This window comes from Lontra canadensis, unplaced genomic scaffold (assembly GCF_010015895.1).
Source record: "Lontra canadensis isolate GAN:19392208 unplaced genomic scaffold, GSC_riverotter_1.0 scaffold62, whole genome shotgun sequence".
In the NCBI taxonomy this organism is placed as follows: Eukaryota; Metazoa; Chordata; class Mammalia; order Carnivora; family Mustelidae; genus Lontra; species Lontra canadensis.
The window spans coordinates 6178370-6188775 of NW_022631056.1; the positions used below are offsets into that span (position 1 = coordinate 6178370).

At 41.0% G+C, this 10406-nt stretch overlaps 1 pseudogene; it reads left to right on the forward strand.

Annotated features, from left to right (window-relative positions):
• Positions 1-4541: 4541 nt before the first annotated feature.
• LOC116879628 lies at positions 4542-4956 on the forward strand (annotated as a pseudogene).
• The last annotated feature ends 5450 nt before the right edge of the window (positions 4957-10406 follow it).

A 10406-nucleotide genomic window follows, 5' to 3' on the forward strand; every position in this document is an offset into this window, starting at 1 on the left:
TTTAAGTTTTCCATTGATTTACTGTAAGAGAACACACCAGGATTTCAAAAATTTTGGAGGACCTCTACTATTGGTCTTGAGTTTGAAGGACATGGGTTCCCCTAGAACCTGTGATTTTTCTTTTCTGTTTAAAACAGTTCTCCTAGATTAGTGTATATAAAATTCTCTGGTTTTGTGCATTTTTATGGGAAGAAGTTTCATAGCTTTTATCAGCCCCTCATTGATTTTTTTGCCACCCAAGAGGATGAAAAACAGGTGTCTACATACTTTATACACTCAGCTAACATTTATTAAGACTGTAATATTTGCCACATGTTACACTAAATACTGGGGACCAGAAATGAGTAATAGGTCTTTTCCTCAAGGCGTTTATTGGGTCAGACAGACACAGACCACCACAGTGGGGTGCAGCAAATTCTGTGATAAAAGTAGCTGAGGGGCACCTTCATGTTATGCGGTTAGTTAAGCGTCTGACTCTTGGTTTGGGCTCAGGTGTGATCTCAGCATCATGAGATCGAATCCCATGTCTGGTTCCCCACTCAGCTCAGAGTCTGCTTGAGTTTCTCTCTCCCTCTTCTTCTGCCCCTTCCCCCTTCATGCACGCTCTCCACCCCCCCGAAATAAATAAATAATTTTTTTTTTTTTTTTTTTTTTTTTAAGTAGCTGAGTGCTCTTTGTGCAAGGAAGAGGGAGAAACTGAGGTTAGGGGAGGTTGGAAAGAGTTCATTCAAATTGGGACATTGTTCTTGGGTCTTGAAGCCCAAGAAGAAGATGAGCTAATATTGCTCCATCTCCTTGATCATTGGTGGATTAACTACCCACAGCTGCTGGAGGTTTAGAGCCCAGTGATCCTCATCTGTCACCAGGACTTTAAAAGAATGCAGCCAAAATTTTAACCTGTTCCAGAGATTCTACTGACTGGTCTCACTCAAAATGTCTTTTCCATATCTTAGTATTTGTGAGTTTCCCATGATAGTGTTCTGCATGCATTTTGAAATGATTCTGCTGGGCCATTCATCTCAGGCTTGCTCATTTTGTCCCAGTGCTCTTGCTCTGCTGCTAATGACCTTCAGAAAGTCTCTGTTCTGCTGAGCACACTGGCCTGCCAGTGACCATGACATTTCCTCTATTTGAGACCAAGGGGTCAAGGTCTTATACAACTTCTCAGTTGCTAGTCGGACTAGGCATGACCACATGTGGCTGGGAGAATTTGCTACGTTCCAGAAGATGGTTTGCAATATAATGTTTTATGACCACTGTATTTATAATGGTAATCTGGTGTCCAAAGAGATATTTCTCAGGTATATTTGGTCTTCATGGGGATCTTGTTACAAATGAAGGTGACTTCCATATCCCACCCAAGGTGGGGGGCTAGCTGTAAGGAGGACTAACCATGTGATTAGACGGTTGGAACTTTCCAATAACCTCAACCCCCCAGGTCCCTGGGAGGGAAGAAGAGTTAGAGGTTGAATCAGTCAATGACTAATGACTTAGTCAAACATGACTATTTAATGAAGCCTCCATAGAAACCCAAGAGTTCAGATTTTTTTTTCTTTTTCTTTTTCAGAGATCTTCCACTCTTGGGGGTCCCATGCTCCAGAAGACAGAAGCCCCTTTGTTTAGGATCTCATCTTATGTATTTCTTCATCTGGCTGTTGATTTGTATTCTGTATCCTATCCTTTAATAAACTGGTAAACTTGTTTCCCAGAGTTCTGTGAACCACTCTAGCAAATTAATGGAACCTAATGGAAACTTGTTTCCCTGAGTTCTATGCACCACTCTAGCAAATTAATGGAACTCTAGAAAAGTCACTGGAACATCCAGTCCATAGCCAGTTAGTTAGAAGCACAGGTAAATGCCTGGGGCTTGTGACTGGCATTTGGTGTGGGAAGAAGGGGCAGTCTTATAGGACTGAACTTTAACCTATGAAATCTGATGCTGTGTCTGAGTAGAAAGTGCTGGAATTGAGTTGAATTCGTGGATATCCTTTCTAGAATCGGAAAACTGCTTGGTGTCTTGTGTGTGGGAAACACCCCCTCTCCAACACACACATATCTCCTTACACATGTTGGAACTGAGTCCAGGAATCTTAAAAGATGCTTTTTCCAAAAGCTGTCACTTCTCTGTTCTTCTACTCCTGCTGTTTGCAGTGGAAAGGGCAAGCTCTGTGATTATTAGTTCCTTTTCTGCTTCTCCATAACCAGAAATAGTGGAGATTATTCATGTTCTCCATGTTTCTGTTGCCAGTTCTAAATGTGCATTCACAGCTCTGCCTTCTACTCCTAACCACCTGCACCTGCAGGTTTCCCAGACAATTGTTCTTTGGCTACGGAAGCAGAACTGGAAGTATCTGGAATTTACAAGTCCTCTGCTCCCACTTTCATCCAGCATGCAGCCAATGACTGGAGGCTGCTGCAAGTAGAAATAGTTCCAGATCCCTTGCCTCAAGAAAGACATTGTGTGAGGGACATTTTACCCACAGGATCAAGTCCCAGCTTGCACTTCACTTGAAATCATACCTTTGCTCAGCTTTTCCTGTTCATACATCCTGCATCTCCTGTGTCCTTTCCAGTTTCCCCCCAATAAACCACTTTCACCCAAATCCTCTCACATCAAAGTTTGAACTGTGGAAACCCAACCTAGGATGCCAGATCAAACCCACTCCTGGAAGTCGCCAGGCCTGAGAAGGTAAAACTTTTCTCCAATACTCGGTTCAAAGATGCACCTTATTGCTTATTCCATATTGAAGTTTTCAGGATGTTTGACAATGATCATTTTTATTTTTTTTCAGAGGGAAAAAAACAAAAACAAAAATAAAAACTGATTCTCTTAGGGTATATTTTTGTACCAGGATACCAACAAAATAATCTCGAAAAAAGTCAGATATTAGTATTTCTCAATCTGGGTTATATAGTCTTAGACATGGTCATGAAACTTGTTTCATGAAGGGAAAAAGCTAATAACACAAATACAGCAGAAGGAAAGATTATGATAAGAATTCTAGTATGGCTAAAGAACACTATACAGTCCTGAAGAGAATATGAGCCCAGATACTGATGGGCTTCCCACCCCGCTTGAGGTTGGCCTTAATCCTATAAACACCAGAGATATTTAAATGAGGTAATGATATGAGACAAAAAAAAAAATTTTTTTTAAGACAAAGTTCTAACAGACTGAAGGGAATGACATGGGAAGAGGCTTGGATATACAGATTGGGCAGTCAGCTATATACGAAAATACAGCTTGGAATAGAAGATATAATTTGGGGGAGTGCCTGGGTGGCTCAGTGGTTAAAGCCTCTGCCTTCGGCTCAGGTCATTATCTCAGGGTCCTGGGATCGAGTCCCACATCAGGCTCTCTGCTCAGCAGGGAGCCTGCCTCCTCCTCCTCTCTCTCTCTGCCTGTCTCTCTGCCTACTTGTGATCTGTCTGTCAAATAAATTAAAAAAAAAATCTTAAAAAAAAAGAAGATATAATTTGGGATAAAGATGGGACTCTAAAGAAAATAAATAGATGTCAAGAAGAGTACCCATTAAATACTGAGGAAACAAACCACAGTGCAATGGGTGGGCTAAAGAGAAGGAAGAAGGACAGTACATCAATAGAAACCAGGAGACAATAGTACCCAGAATCCATGGGAGATACAATATTAAGCATCAGCTTCGACAGAAAAAAATCCAGTAATGTGAGAGCAAAATGTGATTTGGCCATTAGAAGGTCATTTGTGGTCAGAGGAAGAAAAATTTCAGTAGGGTAATGAGAGAAGAAGCCAGATCGTAGACATAAGATAAAACATTTTTGAGGGTGAGGGAGACTGGATCACATCGATATACTCTGGAGGAAGGATTCAGGGAGAAAAAAGCAAAAGAAATGCAAAATAACTACAACAAGATAACCAATATCCTAGAGTATGGGGAAAGAATGCCATAGAGAGAAGGCAAAGGGATACCTTGCTCGGAGACAGGAGGGAAGATGGTTCAGGATGGGTTCCATGGTCAGGCCAGGGTGCCAGGGAGAAAGGAGAGCTGCTTGGAACAGTCGCTCTTCAGTTTGAAGAACAGAGTGAACTTCTAGGGGTCAGGAAGATGCAAACGGAATGAGTGCTATGAAGAAGGATGTAAAAAACCTGCAGAACAGCAACAAGAAATGTAAGAGTCATAATGAGAGGCGAGAGAAAGAATTACCCAGCGGTATGGAAGGCCCGTTGGCTTCAAGGGCAGTTTTACTCTTCAACCCCATTTCAGTGAATGCTGATGTTCAGAGACAACTAGTAAAGAAAAAGAATGATTATAAATGAAAAGAATGGGTAGATTAATCTTTGGTTGCATATTTTCATGGGGGTGGCTGGGGTGGATATGCCTTAAAAAAAAAAAAAAGAAAAAGAAGAAAGAAATTGAGAGTGCTGGTAATGGGGCATTTAAGTGATTCAACCACAATGTTTAGGTTGAGTGGAAAAAGAATTGGTAACAAAAGGAAGTTGTCAGAGTCACCTCGAGCTGGGCAAGTTCCAGGGTCCAAGCAGGGACAGTGGGGCGTTGGGAATGCAGAACCAGAACGTGCAGATCAACGGCTCCGTCACGCCTCTGGCTCTGATCCGCCATTGTACCAGGGGTGCAATCAGGCCTGTGTCTGCTTCCCTCTTGAGTAGACCAGTGATCCCATCTAAACGGACACCCTACAGCAGCTCTCCACTCCAATGGCCCAACACCCAGTCCTGTGTTGTCTCCTGGGGACATTGACCCAGTTGCCAAGTTTATGGGTGCTGGAGCTGCCACAGTTGGTGTGGCTGGTTCAGGGACTGGCATTGGAACAGTGTTCAGCAGCTTGGTTGTTGGCGATGCCTGGAGCCCATCTCTCAAGCAGCAACTCTTCGAAGCCATTCTGGGCTTTGCCCTGTCTGAGGCCAGGGGGCCCTTCTGCTTGATGGTGGCCTTCCTCATCCTCTTCTCCATGTGAGGCTCCGTGGGAGTCACCTGCCCATCCCTGCTGCCCTGACTGCAGGCCGTGCCTGGTGTTGGAGTGTACTAAGCTTTCCCATTAAACATAAGCTGCCTCTTAAAAAGAAGAAAACAAGAAAAAAGAAAAAAAGGAAATGGTCAGATCTGGGTAGAGATCTGCGAGGTCAGATCTGGGGTCAGATCTGGGAGGACAATTCAGGCAAGAAGAAAAGTATAAAGAAAGCTCCAGAAGCAGGATAAGCCTTCACAAAGTGTAATGACAGCGCAAAGAGGCCCCCTGAAAGCAGAGAATGTGTGCTGGGGATTGGAGGTGGACAGCTGGTGGGCTTTGAAAGCCCAGTGGAGCTTATAAGCTAACTGCACGCACACAGAGTAGTACATCTAATTTAATCTTTGGAAAAGATAAGAATGTGAGGCTTAATAGAAGGTGGGACATAGAGAGTATTGGCAAGAAGCAGCAAAAATGATCCCATTTCTGGCCTCTTGCCCTGAAAACTAGAAGGATAACAATATCCTTGACAAAGTGGGATAGGTAAAAAGGAAAACAGGTCCAAGTGGAGAGAAAGACGAATTTAATGCTAGTGACGATGAAACATTTAAGTAGAAATTTCCTCAAGGCTACTGGAAATACACATTTTAAAATATAAGCTGAACGAATATGGGGGTCAGGCCTGGAGTGTTCTGGTTTTAGATCTCAGTATTATGTGTGAACCCACTGTCACTGACACAAACTCCTCCCCACCATCGAGTTTATCCCAATAATTTCCGAGTCAGAATCTATGCGGCGGTGGTCATCTGGCATAATTTTGTTAAAAAGCTAACATGTAGATATAGAGAGCATTAACTCACAGGTGGTGTTCGGTAGAGTTCTTCTTGAAAAATAATTTGATCTCTCAATTGATAAACCCAGCACCGTGCTTCTTGGACCTGGAGAGCAATTCGCACACCCAGGGTGGTGGGAGATGAGAGGGTAGAGCAGGAGAATAGGGCCTTGCCAGGCTTGGGAAATTCTTCAAGTACTGATATGAATCACAGTCCAGCTCGGTCTGGGGCAGTGGGGGCGGGTACGATGATGCTGTGTATGGACGAGCATATTAGTTCTAACCATTAGCGTACTTAAGACTCGAGGCCATGAAAATGACTTAAGAAAAAATATGTAACCTCAGGGGCGGATGGAGTTAATCCTCCTTCAAAAACCCGGATTTTATTTTTCTTTTTAAAACAAGATCATGCTCATCATACTGCAAAATAATTTATTCATCATAAGTACATATGTATTAGTAATTTATGGCTTACAAATATTGTCTCTGAGGCTCTTTTCTTATCCATAGTGCTGTGTAAATTGCCTTTATTAAGTCAAGTCCATGAGATGTTATCTGCTAATTTTGAGGTTAATGCAAGAAACAGGTCGGTTTGCCTCCCTTGATCGTCTTAAACAATATTCTCTTCTTTCTATCTCAAATTTTATTTTCTTTTCCTCCTTGAGCACCATCATCTTGGCACAGCCAACTTTCATATCTCATAAGAGTAAAAGCAAAGACTTTTTTCCAGAAGAAAAGAAGACGCAAGTTTCGTACACTGTTCCATCTTGCATTGTTCCTTCCGCTCACAGTGCGTGTGTGATATCTTGTCTCCAAGGACGTGCGGTGATTATCCAACATGGTAGGTGAAATTTATCAGCTACCCCCCCCACCAAGTATTTGAAGAAACAATTCTACCCACAGTCCAATAAAATCCCTTTTCATCACCAAGGATGTATCTATGGCACCAGTGACTGACCAAGCACAGGTGGTATTCGCTAGGACTTAGAAATGAAATGCTTTCCCCAGAGTGAACAGCTTCTTACAAAAATATTCAGGGTACAGTGTGTTCCTGGCGTGTAGCACCTGTTACCCACTCGTTTAAATGTCTCATGAAGGGGACAGAGAAAAAAATAGTTTCTCCTCTCTCTGGGAACATACATAAATTTAGCCTACGATTCTTTTTTGGCCACGGAAAAGTTTGAATTACCTTAAGAAAGGCCATAGGATATAATTTCTTGAAGATGCTCTTCACGTTAGAATTTAATTACATAATATGACTGAGAGGCGATGGTAGGCAGGAGAGAGAAGGAGAAAAAAAAAAAAAAAACAGAGATAAAAGAAATGAAAAATAAAATGGAAGGCAATGTTATAAATCCAGACATGAAATTGGGGTGAAAAACAAAACTCACCCATTTATCCTTACTGCGAATGTTTGCATTATGTCAAAATATTTGGTGCTCTGTCTCTATTTGATTATGAAATGTGCAATTTGGACAACAGTTTTTTAAATATTGAAAAACCACTCTCTAAGTATGAAGATGCTATTGACAGACTTTCTTTAGGAGGTAAACTGAGTTTATATTATTTTTCCTACATTTTATATTATTTTTCCTACATTTTGAGATAAACTCAGTCTAAACAGGCAACCCAAATGTTGCTTCCCTCAAGACAGCTGGTCTTGACCCTAACATCAGCCACAAAAATAGATTGGCCTAATGTTATTTTATTCAGTAGCATCATTGACATTGCTGAAAACACAGGAAAATTAGAATGATTTTGGAAACCAAGTTTTGGTTTCCTTTGTACCATACTCTTAAATGAGCATCACTTACTACAAAATGCACATCTTGCGAGTACTTTCAAAGCACGTGTGAAGGGATCGTGCATGTGGACACAAGTGTGTGTGCTCACAGGGACACAGACCCACACTCCACTGCGCTCACACAAAGCTGTGGACGTTATGCACCTGACCTCTTCAGCAGTCCGTGACTGTATTGCAATGAAACACCTGTCTGCACGCTCTGGACTACTGTAACTTTCAGAGCACGGCTTATTAATAGCCACCCTGTGAGTAGTCCCCCAGCCTCGTGAGGCCTCTTTCAGAATTACAAACATACTCATAAGAAGGGAATTCAAGGTCAGCAGTCTGTGGTAAGCAAGTCCTATATTTATAAAGTCGCTAGAAATGGAGAACTTATCATTCTTGCTCTCCATGCTTGCTGGACTCGGGACCAGCCGCTATTTTCACAGAATCTTTTTTTAACGCAGGGATGAACCTCTAACGTGCATCTGTGGTTCCAGCTCACCCTGAGGGTTTGCGACTTTAGTGATTGGCCAAAGACTAACACTTTGGAATCAGTCCTACCTTCTCTTCCCGTCTGGCGGGCTCACCTCAGGAGCAGGTGCTGAAGATAGAGCCCCAATGAGCCTCAGAAGAACTCATCATTGTCCCTGCAGCTCTGTTCCAAAAGTCGGAGAATGTGCAGTGATTAGAAACGTGCATTTGTTGCGGTGTATGTGTATGTGTGTGTTTTCACGTTGCAGCTTAGACAAAAATGGGGGTTTTCGGGCTTTTCATCAAAGTTGAGTGAGGGCTTGTGCTTAGTTTTGAACTCTGACCAACTCTTTTAAGACCCCTTTGGATACAAAGATTCCTTGTTTTTGTAGGAAGATGAGCAATGGGGATTTTGCACAATGCTGAGTGTGCAGTTACCATAGAGTATGGGTTAAAAAAAAGATTTATGTGCAGAATTATGAACAAATTCAGAAAAAAATAAAAATATAAACTATAGAAATCATAAAATGAATGTAGGCAGCCACAGGTGAAACTCTTTCCAGAAATAATTCAAGTAAATAATGGGAAGCTCTTTAATTTCACCAGAAACCAGGTACTTCCCTCAAAGCTCATTAAAAATGCATAAATTTGAATGTAACAAAGATCTGACAAATAAGGAGATAATAATAATAATAACAATAATAATGCATAAGGCACAGTACTATACATGGTACAGAGTAGGCACTGAATGTTTGTTCCTTTCTCACCCAAATAATTATAAAATGTAATGTTTCAAGGATAGGTGTCAGTAGTCTGCATGAAGAATAGAGGAAAAAAAAAAAGCCTCTTTCTGAGTATTACCAGAAATATCCAATGGTGAGAGTTGCCTAGCTGCCCTATGTAAACTTTCTGTTTATCTTGGCAGGCACTTACTTATATGGGGAACCTGGCATTAGTGCAGGATAATGTGATAACATTAACCAGAAAGATTATTTAACTTTCTCTACACGGACTCAATACCCACCAGAAATGTTTGGACATCAGTTTTTTTTCTTGACTTCCCTAATAGGACAAGTTTGCTTTTGGCAAACAATAGAAATATTTTAATTTACTTTATGATATTTTTGCCAAGTACCAATTAATAGTAATTTTCTTTTTAAATTAACATATAACGTATTATTTGTTTCAGAGGTACAGGTTTGTGATTCATCAGTCTTACGTAATGCCCAGGGCTCATGACAACACATACCCTCCCCAGTGTCCATCACCCCGTTATCCTATCCCTCCACCCCACCTCCCTCCAGCAACCCTCAGTTTATTTCTTTCCTATGATTAAGACTCTCTTATGGTTTATCTCCTTCTCTGGTTTTGTCTTGTTTCTGTTTAAAGATACATTTTGATAAGTTTTATAATAAAAAGAATATATGCCTCAAAATTTGATCACCAGATTTATGATTTCGAGTTGGGAGAATCAAGACAAAATATCACTTCTCCTCTCAAAATCCAACTCCCTAAAATCCATGAAGACAAAACAAAAACAAATAGATTAAAACAAGAAAATTGGATATCTTTTTTTTTTTTTTTTTTAATCAGTCAGTATCTGTAACCCCAAGCCATCATGCTTAAAGACTGAAAGACACAGAGGACTATCTTAGAGGAATGGAAGGAGTAAAATCTTGCATATGCATCTACGAACACATTTGGCCCTGACAACCCAGAAAGCCTTAGGAATTGGAATTACTAAGAATAATTTGAAGAGATCGAGGAGAGTATTTGAATAAACACCGAGGGAGCAATTAACCCCACATCCCTGGTCCACACTCCCTCTGAGAACCTTCAAATAACTATCCCACTTGTAGCACACCTGCAGGCATAGGCCACAGCAGACAGCAAGGTACCATACTAGAGGGATATGTAGAATTAAGTTAAAGTTGGATTAATAAACTTTTGATCTGAGGCTTCCCATTTCACCAAATTCCAGAAAGCTGGTAGCCATGTCAATTTCCACCAGTAGGTGAAACAGAAAATATACTGTACTATATGGCTTCGCAGAAAACCCCAGGAGGAACAGACATTTGGGGATTTTACAACGTAGAAGCTGACCAGTCAGTCATGGTTATTAACACAGGAGGTTCAGCAGTGCAGAAACACAAGCCACACCCACAGAACTTCCTATTCAATTTTTAGGGCCTTGATCTTAATTAGAAACAAAACCAAAGAACAGAAAGCTTCTAAAATTAAACTGAGAAGAGAATCAAAACAAATTCAGGGAGAAAAAAAATACTGTAATTAATATCCTTGGAGAGATAAGAAAAGTATTGAACCCATGGAACAAAACCAACATGCATAAAAAGAAACATTCATGGAACA